This window comes from Lagenorhynchus albirostris, chromosome 7 (genome assembly GCF_949774975.1).
Source record: "Lagenorhynchus albirostris chromosome 7, mLagAlb1.1, whole genome shotgun sequence".
Classification (NCBI taxonomy): domain Eukaryota; kingdom Metazoa; phylum Chordata; class Mammalia; order Artiodactyla; family Delphinidae; genus Lagenorhynchus; species Lagenorhynchus albirostris.
In genome coordinates, this window is record NC_083101.1 from 36,261,396 (window position 1) to 36,286,861 (window position 25,466).

The 25,466-nt window shown below is 41.2% G+C and overlaps 1 protein-coding gene across 3 annotated transcripts in view; it reads left to right on the forward strand.

Annotated features, from left to right (window-relative positions):
• The first annotated feature begins 502 nt into the window (after positions 1–502).
• Positions 503–25,466, forward strand: part of RNF38 (ring finger protein 38) — a 123,730-nt gene continuing 98,766 nt past the window's right edge. For all 3 annotated transcript variants that reach the window (XM_060154833.1, XM_060154834.1, XM_060154835.1), the window contains exon 1: positions 503–618. The gene's annotated coding sequence lies outside the window, so the exon portion shown is untranslated. The remainder of the gene's footprint in view (positions 619–25,466) is intronic.

Consider the following 25,466-nt stretch of genomic DNA (forward strand, 5'->3'; position numbering starts at 1 on the left):
GCCTCCCCGCCTCAGCAGCAGAAGATGCCCCACGGCGCCGCCCGCCCAGCCCGTGAGCCTCGGTCGGCCGAGGAGCTCGCCGCCCATTGGCGGCGGCGGCGCTGCGTCCCCACCCCCCCTCCGCGTCCCCGCCCCCTCCGCTGCCGCCGCCGCTTCCCGGCTCCTCCTCCTCCTCCTCCGGGAACCGCCTCCGTCGCTGCCGCTGCCGCCGCCGCCGCCGCCGCCGCCGCCGCCGCCGCCGCCGCTGCTACCGCCGCCGCCGCTGCTGCCGCCGCCGCCGCCGCCACCGCCGCCGGCCCGGGCCCAGCCAGCGCCCGCCGCGCCGGAGTCGAGTCGCAGCCGGAGCTGCTGCTCGCGGCCCCGCCATGAGCGGAAGCGCCGCCGCCGCGGTCGCCGCCGCCGCCGCCTCAGCAGCCGCGGCCGCCGCGCACTTCCAGCCTCAGTCGTCGTCTCCCAGGCCGGGCCCCGCCGAGCTCGGGCCCCCGCGCCGTCCGCGCCCCCTGCCGCCGCCTCCCCGGCCCGAGCCCGCTGCAGCCGGCCGCCTCAGCCCTCCGGGCCACGGGCCTCTCCGGGCAGGCGCCCAGGGTGGCGGCGCCTGCGGCCGAGCGCCGGGAGCAGGTACGGGGTCCAGGAGCCGGCCAGGCGGGGAGGGGCGTGGGTTGGTCTCGGGTGTGTGTGTTGGGGGGCCGCCCAGAGGCGTGTGGTCCAGCCGCCCGGCCCCGCGGCGGGGGTGGAGCGTTGTCCGGGTCAGGTTAGTCCGGCCCCGGAGCCCCTGTGAGCTCTGTGTCTCCGCTGCGCGGAGCGGCTCACAAAGCGTTTTCCCCCCTGGTGGGTAACCCCCTCCCCTAGGGTGGGCAGGGCAGGACCTCTCTAGGTCTCCTCTGGGCGGCGGAGGAAACGGAGGTTTACAGGGGGAAGTGACTTGCCCAAGGTCACATAGCCGGCGAAAGTCGTAACTTGGCTGGGACCCAGGGTCACTATGGGCCGGCGCGGGCCCGGAGCAGGGGGCGCTGGGAGGAGGAAGAGCCCCTAGCCCCGGAGAACCGAGAGAGATTGATCGTGGAGGAGGGGGCGCTAGGCCTCGGCCCCAGGCACGCCCACCCAGCGCTTTTGGGGCTGGCTTAGGAGAAAGGATCTCTTGCAGGCTGGGACGGAGGAGAGCGGCGGCTGATTTGGGGGATTCGTGGTGTCCTGGGGAGCCGCAGGGGGAGAGACTCCTGTGAGGTTGTCCTCTCTGGGAAGAGGGCTTTCTTGAGTGAGTGGGTCAGAGCTTCAGAAAGTTCTTACTGCGGGGACCATTTGGTCTCTGCCAGGCCACCTTTCCCACCACTGCACGGACGAAACCAATCCAGCTGGAATTAATAGGTGGGAGGCCTGCCTGCTTTTGTGGAGACGCCTGTAAGGTGTCTTTTTCACGAAATGGCCCGAGTTTCGTTCCTGCCCCAAACAAGTGTATATATGGCCCTAGTAAAGACGTCTCTGCCACAGAAAGCCAAATGAGGTTTTCCCAGGTGGTCTGGACCTGTCACACTTGGGGAACCCCCAGAGAAAGCACAGCTATCCCAGGCGTGAAGGGGTAGGAAGTGAGAGGATTGGGACAGGTCACCCACCTGCCTGGCATGGAAGAGGGCCATGTACTGCATGGGATTCCCGTTTTTCTTTTGGGTGGGTTGTTTTTATTGTGGATGCATCTTGGAAAGGGACTTGGGGTTTTAGAGGCAACGAGAGAGAGTAGTGTTATAGTCAATGAAGAGGGTCCTGTGGAGTTAGAAAACAGAAGCTGTAGAATGGGGGAAAAGGAGGAAATTTAGTCATTGTGGGGGAAGGGAGATGAAAGGAAGGGGGACAGTGTCTAGTGTAGAGAAAAAGATTGGGCTGTTTTAAAGAGGGAGCCAAAGGTAATGAGCTTGAAAGGAGTCTGTTAGAGGTGGATGGTATCTTACAAGGTTGAGTAATAGGTATTGGTCTGCAATCACATCATTTTCTTTGAGTAAAGACAGTTGTAAGTACTTTTACATAATGTTTTGGGTACTCCCCATCCCCCCCATTCTCTCTCTTGTTCTAAGGCTGGGGGCCGTAGTATTGTCTTGGAAGTAAGCCTTGACAAAAGAGGGAAGGGAAAGACTAATTAGCAAATGCATTAATTAGGGCTCTTTGTCCAAGATGATTCCTTGTTTAAGTCAGCTGTTTTCTTGCTGCCCTCCCGCACCTCAGCTTTCCAGTTGTGGTGGCTGTTGGCAAGGTTCTTTGGGAAGAGCTGCCCTGATTCAGACAAGATGGGTTAAATTTTTCTTAAAAACTGAGAAAAACATATTTGACAGATATATATATATATATATGAAAATTTACTTGTCAAAGACTTAAAATCAGGGAAGTGCAAATTGAAACATCAGTGACATGCCATTTCACACTCATCAGATTGGCAGAAATTAAATGCTGTGATAACCAAGTGTTAGTAAGGTTATGGGGAAATCACCTTTTATATACTGCTACTGGGAATGTAAATAGATACAGTCACTCTGGAGAGTAGCATAGTGATGTCTAGCTAAAGGAGGGCAAGCAAATCCGTTCACCTAAAATGCCCATTTCTGGGTATATACTTTAAGAAATCTTTGCACACTTGTCCAAGAAAATAAGTACAAAAGAAGTACAGGAATGTTTATTGCTGCCTAAATGTCCACCAATAGGGAAATACATAAATTGTTAGATAGTCCCACACAATTGAATATTAGAGCACTGTGAAAAATAAACTATAGCCACATGCATTAAAATGGTTGAATCTTACAAACATAACGGGCTGGGGGAGTAAATAACAGAAGAATTATTAGAGAATGTTTCCACTTGCATAAAATCTGAAAACATGCAAAATAATATTGTCTGTGTCTGTGTACATATGTAGTAGTAGTATAAAAACATTCATGGTAACAACTAACACCAAATTCAGAGTAGTGGTAACCTCTCAGGAGAGTGGGTGAGGAATGGGATTGATCCAGGGGTACACAGAGGGCTTTAGTTATATCTAGTATTCTATTATTAAACCTGAATCAGATAATTGCAAATTAAGATTTGCTTATCTTGGATGTAGGGTACAGAGATATTTAAATATTTTTCAGATGTTTGAAATATTTCTCAACATGCAAAATAATTTCTTGTTTACATAGCAGAGGGTTTTTGTCCCTTAATAGTGAAACTCTAGCTACAGCATCCAGCCCAGCACAGCCTGTTAGGCATGCTGGCTGATGATCCTTTTCTCACCCCATTCTGACCCGCAAAGCCTAGTTTTGTGATGGATGACTTTTATTTTGGAACAGCTGATAGGCACGTGGAGGATTTCCCAGTCTTTCTAAACTTTCTGGTGGACCTAGGTCAGCAGTTTGAATTTTGTCAAAATATAAGTGCTCCAGGACATTCTGATCTGTCAAATGTAGGGAGGGACCCAGAAATCTGATTCTGAACATGTTCCCTAGTAGATTCTCATGCCCACTAAAGTTTGAGAACCACTGCCTTAAGGTTTCTTCTGACTCTGGGCTGTACTTCTTCTCAGCTTTGCCCAGCCTAGTCCCCAGGCTGCCTTCTGTTGCCCCTCCTGCATGACTGGGACTAATTTGGACCCATGTGACATTTAGCTCTTTTGTAGGGCATAAAAGAGTGATAGGGTTGGAAGCCATTGAATGTTAAACCCTTCATAATCCAGGTTGTGTATTCCTCTTATTTTCATGCAGGTAGCTAAGGGGCCCACCACCCACCAGGGCTGTTTATCAGGTTTTATAAACTTTAACCACTTGTATCACTGTGTATGGTTTTATAGTCAGGATAGGAGCAAAAAAGTGTCTGACTGAGAAGGAAAACTAGCAAATTGGAGAAAGTAAACCGCCAAAGGTAAATGTATGTGATCATGCCTTTCTCTGCAGATAGTGATTGTTTGCATGTTTTAGCTTAGCACATGCGTTTGAAATTCAGCTATTTGAACCTGTAGTCAAAGATTGGGGACTTTAGGAACAACATTATTCCTCTAGATGGAAGAGTTTCCTTTCTCTCAAATTTGCTAGTTTTCCTTCTTTGCTAGACCCTTTTTCCTCTGGTCCTAATATGTTTATGAATGAATTTATATTAACGTGTGAGAATTTCTGGTAATGAAATTTGTGAAATGCTGTTTGTTGTTGGTGACGTTCTTCTTTTTGGAAACCTACTTTGGAGGTGCAGTTTTGCCCCAGGGCTGCTGATTAGGGTTGTATAGGTTGTTCTCAGCACTGGGTGCTTGTTTTGTTTCGCAAGTGGGAGTAGAAACCCATTTTGTGCTCCGCTTACCAAGATGAACACCTTGTGTGGAAACTGTGTCCCCTTAGTGGGGGCACCCTTTTCTAATTCTCACAAAGGTGCTCTGTGAACTAGCATGGCCCTGCGGCTTTGTAACTGTTGGTCCAGCTGTTACCCGTCCATACTCACCACAGGCTCTGTGAAGAGGGCTGGTCACTGCTAGGCCTGAGACTCCAAAAGAGTTTTCTCCATGTGAGCTTTTCATGGGAAAGGGCCTACCCCTGGCTTTTCATTACCATGCTCAGTTGAACCAAAGAGTTGAACCAAAGAGTTCAGCTCAAAATTGTAAAATTTGTTATGGGTCTGGAGAAATTGTACAGAATAAACAATTTGATAAATACCATTATTTATGGAAAGACAATGAGAAAGAAATCATTAAAAAGACAAAAGCATCTGGTAAGTGAAGGAGAGAAAGTAGCTACGCGCGCATTTGCTCATGCAGTCACATAGTGCTCACTTTGAGGGGGAAATACGATACTATTTTTCTCTTCCTATTTCCCCCTACACTAGTATTCCTGAATTTCTTAAGACCTCAGGCTTTTTAGCCAATTTTGAAAATATTTGCCCATTTGTATTTTCCATTAAGCGGTTGTTTACGCTTCCTGCTGTTTCATTTTTTCTTGGAGAGAGAGGAAGGGGGAGTGCTGAACCAAGGACAAGACTGGACTTCCTACTGCTTTTGCAAATAATGGCAGTGTGTTTTTTCAGAACAGTTGTCATGGAAGAGTGCTGTTCTGCGGGCTCAAGGGAGAGGTACAATTTGAAGTGGTTTCTATTGTCTTTTTTATTATTATTTTTAAACATGATTGAGGGTGATGGATAGAGGGTTCCATTGTGCTTTTGCTGCTGTCTTGAAGAAATTGTTTTTTAAAGAAAATGTATGTAAATAAAACTGAAAATGTTTAACAGAACTAGTCTTACGCCCACGCAAGGAGAATAAACAGTTCTCACCTATAAGCCTCACCCAAAGCAGTTTCAGGGTTTTTTTTCTGTTCTTAGTTTAAATGGATATTAGTGCTATTCTAGGGACTGCTTGGGACAGTTAACCATGTTGGGCAGGTGGAGGAGAATGATGGGATTATACTAGAGTTTATCAGTAGCCCCCTCCGGTCATGATATGGAAAGCTGTCACTGTATTGTCTGCTTTTGTGATAAAATATGTGTAGAAATGAGGGAGAGATTGTAAGTTTTGATATAACCATTTGACCCTGTTGAAAGAAGGGAAGAAGTGGTAAAGAGGAAGAAATACATGCACGGAAGAGAGAGCTGCAAGCAATTAAGTAGTAGAACATTTTGTAGTGCTTCTGGGATGTACCTTGAGTTGAAAGTCACCTGTCAGTATCTGTTCTGCTTCAGCACCTTTGATTTCAGTGTTTGCAGATGGTGCTCACTGATCTTTAGTTGAAGTCTGTTTTATTGTCAGACAGAGCTGGAAAGTGAGCAGTTTTGAAGTCTACACTGAAGTAGTAGGGGAGGCAAAGTAAAACAAGTATTCATTTCGTAATCACTTGTGCAACTAGAAGATGGGACTCTAATAATTTAAAAAAAGTATTTTCATTTGGCTTTTAGGCTATTTTATTTTTTTAAATTTTTAATAGATTTGTCTTCCTATGTAGATTTTTGCTGCTGCCTCTATACATGTTTGAGTGAGCACCTACTGGGTGCTGGTAATACCAGTACTAGCCACTGATTCATTGGGGTGATAGCTTCACTGTCAGAGAGTTCATTACCTGAAGTACTGAGAACAGCACAAAGGAGTATGTTTCAGCTCCTGCTTTCTTTTCTCCCCCTTTTCATGCTCCCTTCTGTTCCCTGGCCTTTTGGGCTTGGTGGTGATCTCTCCATCTGTCAGAACAGGTCCTGTCCTTTACTCTCCTCATGGGAGGGGTGCAGAGGCTTTGTAGAACCTTTGGGCTGGACACCCACTAGTAAAACCCCTCACACAATATTGAACCAGACCCGAAGGCCTCCAGAGAGGCCCCAGCTCCTCTTCTTTCGTTGCTGCCTATGTTGCCACCACCCACACTTTGCTGTGGAGCCTGGAAGGTGCCCCCCTCACCCCCAATCATACAAAGAGGCTTTGTGCTCTGAGGATGTTTTAAAGGCGGGATCACTGTAATTATAATTCCCTAAGCACAACCAAGTAATGGGGGCAGACAGGGTAAAGATGGTATCCAAGTACTTGTTGGTAGGGAGAAGTCAGGCGGGGATTAAAAGCATCTGGAGACAGTACCAAAATGGATAATGGAGCGTTGTTGGTAATGCTGACAGGAATGTGTTTAAGTGAGTACATTTCAAGGTTTTAAATTCTAATACTTGCAAGATACGTGAAGCTTTAAAAAGCACAAGACAGCCGGAACTTTTTTTTTCTAGTCTAAAACTGTAACTGAAAAGTACTTTACAGTGGGACTTCCGTGATGGCACAGTGGTTAAGAATCCGCCTGCCAATGCAGGGGACACAGGTTGGAGCCCTGGTCCAGGAAGATCCCACATGCCGCGGAGCAGCTAAGCCCGTGCGCCACAACTACTGAGCCTGTGCTCTAGAGCCCGTGAGCCACAACTACTGAGCCCACGTGCCACAACTACTGAAGCCCGTGTGCCTAGAGCCCCTGCTCCGCAACAAGAGAAGCCACCGCAATGAGAAGCACGCACACTGCAATGAAGAGTGGCCCCCAATTGCCGCAGCTGGAGAAAGCCTGCGTGCAGCAACGAAGACCCAAGACAGCCAAAAATAAATAAATAATAAATAAATTTTTTAAAAAAAGTACTTTACAAGAAGGTATGTAGAAATCCAGGCCTACTTTGTTTTATGCTTGTGTTGCCAGAATGATTGATTGCCCAAGAAAGCCAAATCATGGCATGTTCTTACTAATTTTTTTTTTGTTTGTTTAAGTTTCTAAAAGTTAGCACTGACTGACATCTTGGGAAGCTGACTTCCCCCTACCACCACCAGAAAAAAATCAATGAATCTGGGGATATGTGTTTAGCCTCTTATATCAACCATCTTGTCATGATGTGCTTCTAAGATCTGTTGGCAATCAATCTTCTAGTGAACACTTTTTTTTACTATGTTAACTATTAGTATATTACTTTTACTAGTGTCTCAAATGTCTTTCTTCCTTCCTGCCTCCCTTCTTTCCTTCCTCCCTCCCTCCTTTCCTCCCTCCCTCCTTCCCTTCTTCCATTCCTTCCTTCCTTCTGCTCCCTCCCTCCCTTCCTTCCTTCTTTCTTTCCTTCCTTTCTTCCTTTCTCTCTTTCCTTCCTTCCTTCCTTTCTCTCTCTCTCTCCCTTTTTTACTGACAAATAAAATTGTATGTATTTAAAGTGTGCAATGTGATGGTTTGATATTTGTGTACATGGCGAAATGATTACCATGGTCAGGTTAATTAATACATTCATCACCTCACATAACTACCTTTTTTCTTGGTGAGAATGCTTAAGATCTATTTTCTTAGCAAATTTCAAGTATACAGTACTATTAACTATAGTCACCATGCTGTACATTAGAGCCTCAGAACTTACTTATCTTATAACTGAAGGGTTGTGCCTTTTGACCAACATCTCATTTCCTCCACTCCCCAGGCCCTGGTAACCACCATTCTACTCTCTGTTTCCATGAGTTTGACTTTTATATTAAAAACCAAATTATTACTATTATTATCTTTTTAGATTCTACATATAAGTGACATCTTAAAGTATTTGTCTTTCTCTCTTTGGCTTATTTCACTTTACATTATGTCCTCCAGTTTCATCCATGTTGTTGCAAATGGCAGGATTTCCTTCTTTCTTCATGGCTGAATAATATTCCATTGTTTGTATATACCACAACTTCTTCATCCACTCATTCATCAGACACTTAGGTTCTTTCTTTATCTTAGCTATTGTGAATAATGCTGCAGTGAACATGGGAGTGCAGATATCTTGAGGAAATCTGCCTTAAATTTATCATCACATAAGAACACTGGGTAGTCCATTACAAAGATATTGCCCAAATAATCCTTAAGAAGACTATCAATCTGACAGCTAAATTTTATGAGATTTAAAAATATACAAGGTTCCATTTTATCTGCTTTTAATGAAAAGTAAGGGTGATTACCCCTGTTTTAGGCAAGTATACTGCTCAGCAGTGACTTAACATTTTACCAGCTGTTACTTGGCTGCTTCATTTGTAATACATATTTCTTACAATACATATACATATAACCTCTGACTGTTTACTGCACTGCTCTGGTGGCCAGTAAAAGTAACAATAAAACATTTATTGAATGCCTACTATGTACCAGACACAGTGAGGATTTCAGATTTGATTCAGATATACAACAGTTTAGCAATAGACTCCAACAGTGTGTTAGTTGACCAAACAAATTTTTGGGTTTGAGAACATCAAAATTGCATAAATAGTAGTGATATGATATAATCATTATAATTAACATTGCTAAAGCACAGATCTGATCAGGTCACAAATTTAACTGGCTGCCTTGTAAGTAAAATATTTTTTGGTTTGGCATTCAAGGCCAGCATAATTGGGTCTTCATTATTCCAGTCTCTACTATTCTTCGTGAATATTCTGCAGGGAAGTGTAATGCCCTGTTTCCATGTGTGTGTATCACTTTTTCACCTCTGTTTGTTTGATTGTTGCTTCAGCTTTAATTTTTCCTATCTTCTCCAAATCCTGCTTATTTTTGAATATCTAGATAATAGTGGTCACTTACTGTGTGCTTATTACGTGCAAGGCTCTATTCTAAGTGGTTTACCTGGATTAATTCATTTAATTTTCACTACAGTCCTCTAAGGTTGATGCTTTTATCATCTTTATTGTGCGGATGAAGAAACTGGAGCACAGAGAGGTTAAATAACTTGCTAAAGATGACGCAGCTATTAAGAGTGTTATCTAGGATATGAACCCAAGCCGTCTTATTCCAGAGTCTGTATTTTTAGCCTTCATGCTTTACGTCTCACTTTATAGATAGCCTAAGCAAACATAGCAGTTAAGTTTTGGTAACAAGATTGAACATAAGCAAAGGTGACCACTGTCTTAGCCACTAGAGAGAATTTGCAGTCTTCAGTTTTACCTTTGTTCCTCCTGAGAAATGCACTCCTTTTAAGTTCTCAATTTTTGTGTTAGGATTATTTAATTAAATTTCTTTTTAGTCATTCACTACTTTTTCACATAATAAGGAGTAGGAGTACCTGCAGTGGAGTGGGTTCACCTCAGATCAGGCATATTTAAATTGCTTCTTGGAAAATCTCCCATGTTCTGTGATTCTGAACATTGGTCTTAACTCAGTGCTTGTTTGGTCACTTAAGCAGATATAAAACTTCTCGTAGAAAAATTTGGCCCTATTCAGAATCCCACCTTTTTGTGGATATGAGTACCTCCCTCTCTGAAATTAGTGTAAGAATGGATGTTAGACTTCTTTTTAGCCTTCTTAATTTCCATAATAAACTTTGATTTGTCACAAGCTAAAGCATAAATATATCCCTTTATTCAGTGGTATAGAATATGAATATTTCAGGCATCAGTTGGAGAGCCTGGTGCTGTGTTGATGCTGTCTGACATAGTAGATTATTTGAGGAAAATAATGTAGCATAGTGGTTCCCAAATGAACTACTTCAAACTTGGTTGGAATGCTTGTTGAAAATTCTGTCTTTAGGTGGCCCAAAGTTGGAATCTGAGATTAAATTTTCTCAAGCAGGTATAGTGTTTCTAATATTATTTCGTTTATGTTGTGGGCTTAATAGACATTGGTGGGCCATCCATTTAGAAAATGTTCTATGGGAAAATGGGATTCTAAGGTCAAAACGAGGTACAGTAGTTTTAGACTTTTGGAACATGTCCTGTTTTTGAGTTGAGCACTGCCAACTCAGTCTTTTTCTTTGTTTATGGATAGTTGGAAAAGAAAAATGAATTCTCCACCTTTCAAATTACTAAGCAATATGAGAATTAATTCATAGGAGGAAGATAGTCTTCTATTCAGGCAGGATAAAAGCTGATTAAATCCAGATAATTGAGGAATTTCCACCCATTTACTGGTTTGCATTTCTTTAAGAACCTTAGCATCAGAACACCTCTAGAGTTACAGTATGTTTGGGACTCTAATGGAAGACATTGTTGACTGTCTTTGCTGTATATGAAGAATATGAGTCATGAATTCTTGTGATCTAATTATCCAGTATTTCTATTAAAAACTATGCATATATTAAAAACAGAAATTACTATTCCATGATATTTTTGAGCTTTAAATAAAAGCCACCGTTGTGTGCTTAACAACAACAACAAACAACAACAGTTAAACCCAAAACCCTACAAAGGCAACAAGTCAAAAGATTTGCCTTAAAGTGAATCTGTGTTTAATTCATGAAATTATTAATGTCCATGAGATAAAACTAAAGTCAGAATTTGACTCTAGAATGTTTAGGTAATTCTGTACATATTTTGAGTCTAGCTTTTGGTAGAAGAAAATCTTTAAAAAATGAACTCTGTCTCAATTGCCATAAATGATTTTAAGAAACAATTGTGTGGGTTGGGGATAGAAATCAAACTAGTTTTACCATACCAAAATCTTTTTATAGCACTTTTGAGATGTAAACATGTTCCTTTCTTTTTTTTTCATTTTCTTTTTTTTTTAACATCTTTATTAGAAACATGTTTCCTTTCCAAATAGAATTGTTTGATAGAATAGTTATATTATTTTTCCTGATGCTATGTAATTAAAAACCCAAGGCCCAGATTTATCGTGTCTTGATTAAAACTTTCTTTGTGTGGAAGAAAAGTTATCAAATGGAAAAGGAGCTTTAGAAATTTTGATTTTGAGATTGCTTTAAGAAGGGAGAGGCAAGTCAAGTTGGGTTTGGGCCCCACAGAATTGACTGTGCTACTTCCTGTGTCAGGAAAGCTCAGAGAGAGGGGGCTGTGCTGCCTTGGGGCGGGGCATAAGCCTGGTAGGAGCTGGAAGTGAAACTGGAAGTGCCTTAAAAAAGCAGATCGTTGTGTTAGCCCGAGTCAGGCTGGCTAAGCAGTGAGACAGTAGGATTCTCAAGCACACATGTATATGTCGTTACTTTGGCAGATTTCCTGAGAAAGTCAACATGTTTGCCTGTGACTCAGGACAGACCTGAAGACTCCGTGGAGAAAAATGAGAGAAGAGCAAAGGAAGAGGGGCTTTAGGGTGCAGGTTTTGAAAGAAAATGTCAGCCTTTCAGGGAGGCAGCAGGAAGTTAAAGGTGGAATTCTGGGGACATTTTCCCCTCCCCACAAGCTATGTAGAGGTGGAGCCTGCAGTATGGAAGTGGAGGGTAGATACACTTGTAAATGTTGATAAAAGTATCCTTGTTAGAGCAGAAAAGGTGTATCCCTGCGCTTTGTTTTAAAATGATGGATTCCCATTACAGTATTAGTGATACAAACAGAGGTTAGCTATTCGTACGTAATTTTATTATGCCTGGGGTTAACATTCAAACTAACTTATTTTAAAAGAAAAATGAGAACTTATGATATAATATTGACACCTAAGAGCGGTACATTTCCAGGGTGGTTTAAAGGTAGTTATGTGCTGTCTGTCACGCACAAAAGACAACACTGCTAACATGCTCTGCCTAACTAGGGCATGCAGTGCTGATGTTTTTCCCACAGGAGTGATAGATTTAAATTCAAAGAGGTTAAAAACCACCGCTCTTTTTGCTGGCCTTCCCCCTTCCCATCCCCAGAAGCCACTCATAATACCCTGTGTGTAGATAGGTGCGGGTAATATGGATTGTGGTTAGGTTTATGGCTCAGAGGTAGACCGGCTTCTTAACACTTCAGTTTACTTACGCATCACCCCGGGATCTAGTTAAAAAGCAGATTCCTAGCAAGGGCACAGGTGATGGAGTAGTGGCACTCAAACTTTAGCCTGCATGATAGTCACGTGGAGGGCAGGTTAAAAGGAAGGTTACTGGGCCCCACTTCCTGAGCTTTTGATTCACTGTACTAGGGTGGGGCCTTTTAAACAAATTACTAGGTGATGCTAATGCAGCGGTTGGGGGAGTGGGGGGATACTTTGAGAACCACTGAGGTAGAGTGTAAACAACCCTGAGGAGATTTAAACTGTTCCTCTTGATTTCTTGAGCATTATTTTATAACTGAACTGAAAATGGTGAGAAAAAAAGGTTGCGGAAGGTAATAGGGTGATTAATACTGTTCATGTTGAGCAAACAACGCCTCCTAAAGCAATTCTGTGTGTTTTATTGTGGTGAGTGGTGTGTCTGTCTAGAAAAAAGTCAGTGACAGACCCCATCAAAATGATGATAAAAAATAAAGATGATTACTTCTGGAGAAAGATCCAGCATTATGGAGGGTGGAATTTTAGCTTTCTATGTAAGTTTTTCATTTCTAATGAAGATATTTTACTTCTATTTATGTAATTAATTTTATAAAAAGGTAAAAGAAATCTGGGCCCGCCCGGTACCTTCTATTTACTTCTCCACGCCTGTCCTTCACCCATTTCCACCTGGTTCTCTGCCCCAGGGAAAGAGTTCCCAGGTCTTCTCGTTTCTGGTTGGGTTCAGCCTTAAGAGGAGATTGAAGGGAAGAAGAATGAGGTCAGAATATTTATTCTCTCTCCACTCAGGGTAGCCGGCCTTATATTACCTGGGTTCTGGTACTCTCTGTGTCCTGTCTTTTTGGGAGCCAGAGGGATAATTGTTATGCTATAGCTAGTCCTGTTCATCCCCTGTCGTTTCTGTAGGCCTCACCTCCCAACTTTGTAATTATTACTTTTATAAATAAACCCCCTTCAGATTATTCTAATTTGAGTTTGCCATCTCTTCACTGTTGGGGTAATGACTGATGGACTCTCCATTCTTATTCCTCTCCTTACTATAATCCCAGAGGTAGTGACAGTGCTATTTAGATATGTGTATCTTTCCAGACATTTTCTATACATAGCGTGGCTGTCTAATAAACAAATAAATAAAACACAAGGGATCATATTGTACTTCCTATTCTTTACATTGTTTTTTTTTTACATCATACTATATTGCGACCAGCTTTCTACATCAGTGTAATCTACCTCATTTTTAATAACTGTAATATTCCATTTTATTTGATAATGGATGTACCACAATTTAACCAGTTCCTTATATATTTAACATGACATTTTAAATCATATACTGAATTTTCATTAATACTTAGATCTGTTTCTCATTCTGTTCTGTTGATCTGTCAGTATTCTGGCACCAATATTATATGTTTTACTTATTGTAGTTTTATATGGATAAATGCTTTGTAGGGCATCTCCTTGTAGTTATTATTATTTTGAAAAAAGACTTTTGCCTTTCATTACATGCTTTTCCCCAACGTCCAGATATATATTTTTAAAAGTTTTTGTCAGAATTACTGCGAAAATCCCATTGATACAGAGATTGGAAAAGCATTAAATTTATGAGGTTGGAAATAGTTGATCTCATCGCACTGTTAACATCTGTCAATCTATTAACATGATTTCTTTCCCGTTTTCTTATAGTATGTGCCTTAGTAGAGCTTAGTAGTGCCATAGTATGTGCCTTAGTAGGGCTTTATAGTTTAATTCACATAATGTCAATTCCATAGTATTTTATGTTCTTTTTAAAAAAAATTTATTTATTTATTTATTTATTTTGGCTGTGTTGGGTCTTTGTTGCCGCACGCGGGCTTTCTCTAGTTGCGGCGAGCCGGGGCTACTCTTTGTTGCAGGGCGTGGTCTTCTCACTGCAGTGGCTTCTCTTGTTGCAGAGTGTGGGCTCTAGGTGTGCAGGCTGCAGCAGTTGTGGCACTTGGGCTCAGTCGTTGTGGCTCGTGGGCTCTAGAGCGCAGGCTCAGTAGTTGTGGCGCACGGGCTTAGTTGCTCCGCGGCATGTGGGATCTTCCCGGACCAGGGCTCAAACCCGTGTACCTGCATTGGCAGGTGGATTCTTAACCACCGCACCACTAGGGAAGCCCCTCTTCTTACTTTTGACAGTGGGATGTTTTTCATCATATTTTTTGAGCTTTGCTGATGTTAGGAAAAGCTGTTGATTTTTGTATATTTATTTAAATACCTGCCAATTTCCTGAGCTCTTTCAGTCATTTTAGTAATTTTTCATAGATTTTTCTTGAGTATTCCAGCTGGACAACTCTATTATTGGACAGTGCTGCTAATTTAGACTCCTTTTCAATATTTTCCTCTGTTATTTTTCTTTCTTATTTCATTGGCTACACTGTAACATCCAGAAAATGTCATATTCAATATTTGACTGTAGCATAATGAGGCTGCCTCAGTTGTGTTTCACTGTTCATTGTGGGGTTGACTGTGGGTCTGAAAGCTAACAAGTTAAAGAAGTAGTATTTTTATTTATTAAGTGCTTTTCTTAGAAAGAATAAGTTTGTCAAATGCCTTCTAACTCAGTTATCTACCCTTGGAGGTTATGTCTCTTTTTACTTATTTATGTGCTGAATTACATTAATCAATTTTTAGTATGGAATTATCCCTAAATTTCTGTAATGGAGCTCATAGTACTGGATTGATTTGTTAGTATTTAGGGCTTTGGTATATAATCACAAGAGAGAAGGCCTGTAAGTTTCCTTCCTTGTACCATTCTTGATATAAGGATTTTGGTAGCAAGGAAAAATAGCCTTTCGGGAGGAAGGACAGTAACCATTTCTATTTTGTTTTTTAGCTTATTCCATTCAGTTTTTGGTTTTTGGTGTGGGTATGTGTGTTGGGGGGGGTAGTCAATTTTGGCAGATTTTTTTTTTAAGAAAATTATAAATTCTTTTCCAGATTTAAAAAAAAGTATGAGTGAGTTCATTATGTTCTTTTACTTTTTAAAATTTTCTCTGTAAATGATTTTATGAACTTTCTTCATAAGCTGTATTTTGTTCTATTTTGATGAGATTAAAATCTCCCGGCCTATTTCCTCATCTGTAAAATAGGTATAATGAAAATGAGCTAATATATGTGCCAACTACATAGTAAGCAATCAAATGATTGTTGCTGTTATTTTTTTTTAAATGATTATTTTTATTCTTGGATCTATTATTTCTATGTTTTTGTATACTGATTGAGGAATTTCTGTTCTTTATTAAATTCTGTCTGTACACCTTAAAAGATTTTTAAAATGTATACATTTATTGTCTTCTGATTATAAAAATGCACATTGCAAAAAATTCAAACATTACAGAAATATGTATCAGAGAAAATTAAGTCCCATTATCTGAATTCTTCAGAGATCAATGAGAACAGGTTTATGTGTATACTCGTGTGTGTGTGTGTGTGTGTTTTACTCTGCACGTACATATATGTGTATGTGTATAAATTTATAAAAAGTGGGACCATATTGTATATACGGTTTTGAAACTTTCTTTGTTTCCACTTTATATCTTGGATCCCTTTCCAAGTCAGTATTTATAGACCTAGTTATTCTTTGCTAAAACCTTTATTTGACATGTGATATATTTATAAAACATGCACATCTTGTAAGTTTGCCAATCAGTGAATCATCACAATGTGAACACACTTCTGTAACCAACAGTCAGGTCAAGAAATACAATATTACAGTTACCCCAGACACCTTCCATTGTGCCCCCTACCTCATTCTTTTATAAAATTTAACAGTTTTGTTGAGATATAACTCACATATCACACAGTTCACCCATACTAAGTGTACAGTTCAATGGCTTTTAGTATTTTGGTATATTCATAATTGTGCAGCCATCACTATTGTCTAATTCCAGAATCTTTTCATTGCTCAGAAAAGAAACCCTGTACCCACTGGCAGTCAGTCTCCATTTCCTCCCACCCCAAGCTTAGGAAACAAAGACCTACTTTTCTTTTTCTATAGATTTGCCTATTCTGGACCTTTTATAGTGGAATCATACAGTATACAGTCTTTTATGACTGGCTTCTTTCACTTAGCATAGTGCTTTCAGGTTCATCCATGTTGTAACATATATCAACATTTCATTCCTTTTCATGACCAAATAATACTCAGTGTATGTATATACTACATTTTATTTATTCATCTATCAATTAATGGACATTTGGGTTGCATTCACTTTTGGGCTAATATGAATAATGCTCCTGTGAACATTTGTGTACTAGATTTTGCATGGACATATGTTTACATTTCTTTAAGATACACACACACACACACACACACACACACACACACACACACACACACACACACACACACACACACACACACACACACACACACACACACACACACACACACACACATCACCCCAGGAGTGAAATTACTGGGTGAAATTATAACTCTGTGTTTAACCTTTTGAGGAATTGCCAAACTGTTTTCCAAGGTGGTTGTACCATTTCATTTTCCATTTCCACCAGCAATGTATGAGAGTCCTGATTTCTTCACATTATCATCAAAACCTGTTACTATCTGTCTTTCTTATCATAATCATCCTACTGGGGGTGCATTGGTAGTTCATTGTGGTTTTGATTTGCATTTCCCTAGTGGCTAATAATATTGAGCATCTTTTCATGTGTTACTGATCCATGTAGATTTTAAAAAGGCTTTTAAACTTTCTCTAATTGTCAGAGGCAGAGCTAAATAGTATCTTTAGTGTCCTCATAATTTTTATACAAGCATTTCAGTACATCTATACTTCTCCACTCTTTATTTTTTCTATATAAATATAATCTATAGTTTTATTTATCTGTGTTGTTTTCATAAATTGCATATTTTCTTTTGAGAATGATTTTTTAAATGTTTTCATGTAATTATGTAGCCAGATTTACAATAGAATTTTATTTTATTTTTTAAATTTATTATTTATTTTTGGCTGCGTTGGGTCTTTGTTGCTGCGTGTGGGCTTTCTCTAGTTGCGGCGAGTGGGGGCTACTCTTCGTTGCGGTGTGCAGGCTTCTCATTGCGGTGGCTTCACTTCTTGCAGAGCACGGGCTCTAGGTGCACGGGCTTCAGTAGTTGTGCCGCGCAGTAGTCATGGCGCGCAGGCTTAGTTGCTCCGTGGCATGTGGGATCTTCCTGGACCAGGGATCGAACCCATTTCCCCTGCATTGGCAGGTGGATTCTTAACCAATGCACCACCAGGGAAGTCCCTTTACAATAGAATTTTAAATTGTTTTGCTGTTGCCTTCCATTCTTCGCTATGCAATAAATGTAAATCAATTCATTGGGTGAGTACTGTGAATCATTTCGTTGGGTGAGTACTGTAGTAGTTGGGTGAGTACTGTAGTACTTAGATTATGTTTAAGATTACATGAGTTGATCTATATGACTTATTTAAACATTTCAAAGGTATGGTTAAGATTTTCATTTCATTGATGTAATTCAGAGCTTTGTTTGCTCTAAATTCATCAGGAGTTTCAAGGTAATATTTTCCAGTCAGTTACCCTTCCAGGGAGAACAGCCTGAGGTAGGGGGTTTGCAGAGAAAAATGATATAGTCTGTTTCTTTGTGATCAGAGAGATAAATAGGGAAACCAGATGGACAGACCGGAGAGCATGGTTCCATTATTTGGAAGAATCAACTAATCCCAGGGCATCATATCTACTTGCCTTTGTTCAAATATAATATGTATATATCTGTCTTCATATTTGTGTGATTCATCAGTTCCACTATTCTATCCATGACCCCTTTTCTGAGTTATTACAAATAGTTTTTGTCCAGTGTACTTTGCCTTAGCCAAAAGTTCATATTGAAAACAGTTCATATTGAAATCTAAATGGAAATACTCCTTGAAGAGTCTATAGGGGATGGCCCACAGGATGATATTGTGAGTTTTCCAAGGCATAGGGGCTAGTATTCAATTTCATGGGCCCAGAAACTGGGCTTTTTTCTGCATGTCTACAGGTGATCAGAAGACTCATGCTGTCTAAATAACAGAAGGCTTATATCCCTACTGAAAGTACAAGTTTGTTAATTTGTAATGTGAAAGGGCCTTTCTAATGATTTAAATGCAACAGATAAATATGAATGTCTACTGTGTACCAGGCCTACTTACTGGGTATACAGTAGTGAACAGAAACAGGTAAAACCTCTGCTCTTATGATGAAGCTTGCATTCTGATGATGTGAGACAAACAATAATTAATAAATATATAATATGTCATAAAGATGGTAAGTGCTAAGAAGATAAACAGAGTAGGTAAGGAAAGATGAGCAAAGAATGAAAGGAGCAAGTGCTATTTAAATCCATTGGCCAAAGAAGGCCTCTTTGTTGTGGTGACATTTGAACTGAGGCCTGAAGGAAGTGGGGAGTCAAACTGCAGGTGTAGAAGCCCTGAGGCTTCAAGGGGCAGGAGGGAATTCTGAGCGGCTAGAGGAGGAGAGTGGAAGGAGGTAGATAGTGACCTTCTAGGCCATTATAAAGACTTTCTTTTTGACTTTGTTCTGAGTGAGATGAGATCACTGAGCAGAGAATGTTGATATGATGTGACTTTCTTTTTAGCCAGGTCACTGGCAGCTGTGTTGATAATGGGCTGTAGAAGGGTAAGGATTGAAGGAGGAAAAGCCGTTAAGAGGCTGTTTTGGTTGAGCAGGAGATGAAGTGATTTGCCTGCTTCTTGGTTATAGCTGGGAAGTCAGCCCTCATCTACTTGACCCTTTTTTCTACTTCTGGAAACTGCTTTTGCCAAGATCAATGATGGTGAGTTGATGTGGCCTGTGGTTCAGGCCACATCTCAGTACGTGTCTTACCAGAATTCTCCATGGAATTCTCCCTCTTTCTTGAATCCTTATCTCTTGACTTATGTAATTACATAATCCTGGTTTTCCTCTCACCTTTGTGTGTACTTTTTGTTAGCCCCTTCCCCTCAATCGCTACAGGTTTGAGTTGCTCAGGGCTTGGTCCTGTACCCTCATCTCTTCTGTTTTCTCTTAATGATATCGTTTGTTCCCAAGGATCTTAAATATCATTTATATGCTGAGAATTCCCAAATTTACATTTTACAAGGAGGTCATATTTTACATGTCAAAAACTAAACTTATTATCCAGCCAAAACTGAGGGGGAACTTGTCTCCCCCGCTACCCCCCATTTTCCCCCTCAGATAATGGCATCCAGTTGCTTAAACTGGGAACCTAGGAGTCATTTCTGGCACCTTTGTTTTTCTCCCACCCCCTCCCTCTACATCCTTCACCAAGTCCTTTTCAACTCACCTCCAAAATGTATCTTGTACCCTTCCATTTCTTTCCATCGTATCCATCTCACCTTTCCCCCGAACTACCACTCTAGCCTTTCATTTGGTCATCACACTTCTCTGGCTTCCCTCCCATTTTCTCTGCACAGCAGCCAGAGAGCTTTTAAAAGACTGGGTCACATGGTTACTTAAAGCCATTCATTGGCTTCCTGTTGCACTTGAACTTACCCAGTTTTTCCTTTCCCTCTCACAAGCTGTTTTCTCTGCATAAACTTCTCATTCTGCCCTTTGAGTGCTCAGTTCCTGCTCATCCATTAGTGCTCAGCTTTCCTCTCAGGCTTTTCTTGGCTACCCTGTTAAAGGAGGTTCTACTTCTCTGCTCTCTTATTACATCCTGTTTTTTCCTTCATAGCACTTAAACACAATTTACAATTACTCATTCATGGGTTTGCATATGTGGCCCAGATACTTGTCTTGTCCTTTAGCAGAAGACTTTGGTCTTCATTGTAACTGATCACAGAGAAAGTGAATTCAGAAGAGGCTGCAAATAATTTTCCATTTTGTCTTGGGTGAGTTCCCAGAAGCCCATTCTCTGATCTTCCTTCCTTTTCTATAACCTTTTTTTTTTTTTTTTTTTTTTGCCCAAGACTGGGGAGATCTTTGACAGCTTGTGTTCAAGCCTGGGTTGACTTGTTCCTGGCTTCAGCCAGTAAGGTGTTTTGATCATTATGTTCTTCAAAACTGAACATTTATAGGATAGACCATGACCTCCCTCTTATTTGGCCAGCTCTCCTAATATTAACTTTGGTATATTATCCGAAAGTACCTCCTTCTGACCACAAGTTTGGCATTGGGAAGAATAGAAGGAATGAAGGGGACTCGGGTCCCCCTATCCTCCCCCGCCCCTTTAGAAATTGTCTTCCCTGCTAGACTGTAAGCAGCATGAGGAGTTAATGTCTCCTGTTTTCACCATCATGATGTGCCCAGGGTTTATATAGTGCCTGGCACTTAGTAGCTGCTCCGTATAGAATAAGCATAGAATGGAATTAGAGCAAAAACAGGTAGTTCATCTTGTGAGAATTTCATCTCAGTGATAAGGGGCTTGATGAAAAATCTCTTCCTCTCAGCAGTAGATGCCTCTAGTATCCAGATTTGTGTCTGTCCTCTCCTCTGGGCAGAGCTGGACATGACACGAGTGGTCTTAGAACGTGTTTCTCATTGCTTATTGCCGCCTTCAGGTGGCCCTGTGTTTGTTTGTTTGTTTTTTTCGGTACACGGGCGTCTCACTGTTGTGGCCTCTCCGGTTGCAGAGCACAGGCTCCGGACGCGCAGGCTCAGCGGCCATGGCTCACGGGCCCAGCCGCTCCGCGGCATGTGGGATCTTCCTAGACCGGGGCACAAACCCGTGTCCCCTGAATCGGCAGGCGGACTCTCAACCACTGTGCCACCAGGGAAGCCCGTGGCCGTGTGTTTCTTTATATGTTACGTGTTTATGTCACTGATTAAGCTAGTTGCTTCTCCCAGTCCATTAAGTGTTCCTGGACCTAGGAAAAACCTGTTTTCTACCACTATGTTTTACTTCACTCTCTGAATAAACCCTGTTCTTGTGGTAGGGGCTGGTGTGGGGCAGGCACTTGCACCCACACACTTTGTTGTCACTCTTTTTACATTTACTCCAGTATGTATGTGTATATGATACCTTGACTAAAGCAATAGAAATGAAAGAAAGTTCTTTTTATTTCTGCCTCTGAATTTCCTGTTTGGTTGCTTAAGTTTTAGATTAGGTTAGTTTCTTCCTACTTACGGTCACTTATGCTAGAGAAGTAAACCATCAGTTTTGCAACTAGCACAACCTATTCTTCCTTCCTTCCTATTTATTTACTAACTTATTTATTTTTAGGTGTCATTGGTTTGTAACGTTATATACATTTCATGTGTACATTATATTTCTACTAACGTGTATACTATAGTATGCTCACCACCAAAAGTTTAGTTTCCATCCATCATCATACAGTTGATCCCCTTTATCCATTTCACCCTCCACCCTGCTCTTTCCCCTCTGCTAAGAACAACCTGTTTTTAATATTCTCCACTACCTTCTTTGTTTGTCAGACACCTGCATGGAGTTGTGGAGAAGGTGTGCAGGTAATTAACTCTGTGTGCTGTGTCAGACAATTATGCTGTGCCTATAAATGGGAGAATTGGAATTTCTAATGTATTTATTGGTCATTACAGTTTTTAATTTTCAATATTGTTTTGTAGGCAGTTGATCATGATTTTAATAAACCACAAGAAAAATGTTTTTTTAATTACATTTGTGATCTTTAATTGGAGGCATTGATTTTGGCCCTGAGTATAGTTTTCAGATATTAAGAGGCATGATTTTGGTGAATGAATTGAATTTCTCTGCCTTTTAAGTTAAAAAAAGTTTTTTTTTTTTGCATTAAGATAAAAATTTTTCCTCTGAAGTGTTGGATAGCAATAGCCTAAAAATACATAGGTGTAAAACAGCATTTATGCTGATGTTACCAATCACTGGAGAATCTTGTGTTCACAGATTTCCTGACTAAATAATAATCCTTTCTTTATTTTCTTTTGCAAGAATGCTGAAATCAGTTAAAACTCATTCTTAGCATTTTACATGGTAGAAGAAGAATATGAAAATAAAAATTTCAAAACTTAACAGACCTCTAAAGTGAACAATTATTACTGAGTGGTGGTGGAAGGAAAGGATTTCTGTGTAAGCAACATACAGTATTTAGAGTTAATGTTTTATGTGGTCTGTATGTGATGGAGTATGGAGTATGTACACATACTCTCTAATACACACACACATATATATACTTTTCCTTCCCTCCCTCCCTCCCTTCTTTTCTTCCCTCCCTCTCTCATATGCATCCAAGGTGTTAAATATAAAATAATTCTTCATTCTCAGAAAATTCTAAGGGGATTTGTGATCACACTTATAAAAACATGATAATTGATTTATTCTCACAATACTAAATATTCAAAGTACCAAATGAGGAAATATTCCATCCCCGATGTTTGACAAAGAGGTTTTATTTTTGGACAATAAAAGGAGTTAATATCTTAACACAGATTAGTAAATTTAACCCTAAGAGGTGGCAGTAGTAGTTGAGATAAAGTATTTTCAGGGTGGGCTTTTGCTGGTTCATGGATGCTGGAAGGCTCTTTACCTTAGGGACTCCCCCATCATGTCTCCACCCTTCCCCCATCTTTTTAGTGTGTGGCCACAGAGGGCAATCTTGCTTTCTTAAAAAATATCTTGGGGGGCTTCCCTGGTGGTGCAGTGGTTGAGAGTCTGCCTGCTGATGCAGGGGACATGGGTTTGTGCCCCGGTCTGGGAGGATCCCACATGCTGCGGAGCGGCTGGGCCCGTGAGCCATGGCCGCTGAGCCTGCGCGTCTGGAGCCTGTGCTCTGCAACGGGAGAGGCCACAACAGTGAGTGGCCTGCGTACCGCCAAAAAAAAAAAAATCGTGGGTTTCCGTGGTGGCACAGTGGTTAAGAATCTGCCTGCCAGTGCAGGGGACACAGGTTCGAGCCCTGGTCCGGGAAGATCCCACATGCTGCGGAGCGACTAAGCCCATGTGCCACAACAGCTGAGCTTGCGCTCTAGAACCTGTAAGCCACAACTACTGAGCCCGCATGACACAGCTACTGAAGCCCACGTGCCTAGAGCCCCTGCTCCACAACAAGAGAAGCTACCACAAAGAGAAACCTGCACACAGCAACGAAGAGTATCCCCGCTCACCGCAACCAGAGAAAAGCCTGTGTGCAGCAACGAAGACCCAACGCAGCCAAAAATAAAATAAATAAAATAAAATAAATTTAAAAAAATATCTTGATGCTCTTTTGTTAAGAGACTAAATGTGGTGATAGGTTGGTGGGAAGATATAGTGGACTTAGTGTATATAGTGGATTTGTTTCCCAGTCTTATGACCAAGGAACTTTTGGTCTCTCAAGATTACCACTCTGTTGAGGTTCTGCATTCCAGAAGGGTTGGTGTGAGTAAAGAGAGCAAACCTTTGTTGTTGGGCGTTCTGCAGCCAGCAGTGAGCTAGCTGCCTTGCCTCCACGGCCTGCAAACTTTGTTTTACTGAAAGCTGTGATGCTGATCTTTTTTTTTTTTTTTTTTTTTTGATGCTGATCTTTTTGATGAAGCTGTAGATCTTCTCTCCTAACACATGCATCTGTGCATATACACACAGAATTTTATGTACAGTTTTTTGAGAGTTCACAGATCTCCTAAAGTCCATTGATAAATTTTTTTTTTTAGGGCTGTGGACTTCAATGTGAGAACCTGTGCCTTAAAGATTAACATGAACGAGATTTACCATCAAATTTATACATAAGGGTTTTAAGTTATTTTGAACAAAGACATTTAAACTATTTAAATATTAACGTCTGTGCTCATTTGCAGACTTTCAGAATTCCATGGTGTGAGGTGTAGTTCTTTTGAAAGGATAGGTGCATGCTATTCTCTCATAACTCAGTAAAAAATGAGTTAAAAATTAAAAGATGAATTGCTGAGATTTCCCTGGTGGTGCAGTAGTTAAGAATCCGCCTGCCAACGCAGGGGACACGGGTTCGATCCCTGGTCTGGGAAGATCCCACATGCCACAGAGCTACTAAGCCCGTGCGCCGCAACTACTGAGCCTGCACTCTAGAGCCCGCGAGCCACAACTACTGAAGCCTGCGGGCCTAGAGCCCGTGCTCCGCAACAAGAGAAGCCACCACAATGAAAAGCCCGCGTCTCAATGGAGACCCAACGCAGCCAAAAATTTAAAAAAAGATGAATTGCCAATTAGATGGTTTAAATTCAGTCAGAGGGAGTCTGTTTAAAGCATGTTCTACTCTAAACTGTTACCTATATGTAGAATGTGTGGTTCTGTGAGATAGTTTTATTTTATGTTTGTTTGTTTATTTTCTTATTTTGGCTGCGCCACTCGGCTTGTGGGATCTCAGTTCCCCGACCAGAGGCTGAACCCGGGCTATGAAAGTGCTGAATCCTAACCTGTAGACCATCGGGGAACTCCCTGTTTAGTTTAAATAGGGTTGATTCCTATGAGTTCAGTGTTTCCATGTTCTGGAAGAAAGCAGATACCTGTGATCAAGCTGGTCCTACCTTAATACAAGTTCACCTAGAAGAAATCAGAATTCAGGGTTTTATTGTCTTATTCCTAGAAGGACTAGTGTCCCTGAATTTAAAGAGTTTGGGTAAAATTTGGTGCTCTTAATAGTCTTATCAGCTTGTATCTTATTGTATGATAATCTTGGAGCATGTGAATGTTCATGTAAGTAGTGCAAAAAGCACTTGTACTAGAAACCAGCAGTTCTGACTGTTAATATCTTTCTGCCAGTAAATAATCCTGTGACCTTGGATGGGTCACTTCATCTTCCTGGGCTTTTACTCATGTATAAAACAGGAAGATTGAACTCTTATCACTAAGATTTTCATATCTTATAATACTAAAACACATCCACCATTAAATAGGTAAACACGGTGAGTGGCCAAAACAACCCAGTCTGTTGGTCTTCATAACTGGCATAATGTGGATGTAGCCATTCTGGACCCACGGAGGTGTGGGGCACTTGAGCTAGCTAGGAACAGAAGCAGTGGGCATTCATTAGATTCACTGAGTTCAGTAGGCTGAGAGCTGAATTGCAGGAAGAGGCCAAGAGAAACCCTCAACCCAGGTGGGGAGGCAGTTTCCCTTGCAAGTCAGAGCTTAGGATAGATCATTGAAGAGAACAACCAAGAGCTTGGCATTCAGGAAAGCAAATGTCTGTCTCCCTTGATTCTACAGCAGCAAACATCAGAGTTTGATAATTGATGTTAATGATGATTATGTATACTGAAAGAATTTTAATTTTAATGTTTTATAAAGTAGGAGAATGCATATTATACTTTGGAATAATATCAGTAAAGATGGTAGAAATAAAAATTATTTGTTAAAACAGCTAAATATCAAGAAAATTCATCCAGGTGCAGCCTCTACTC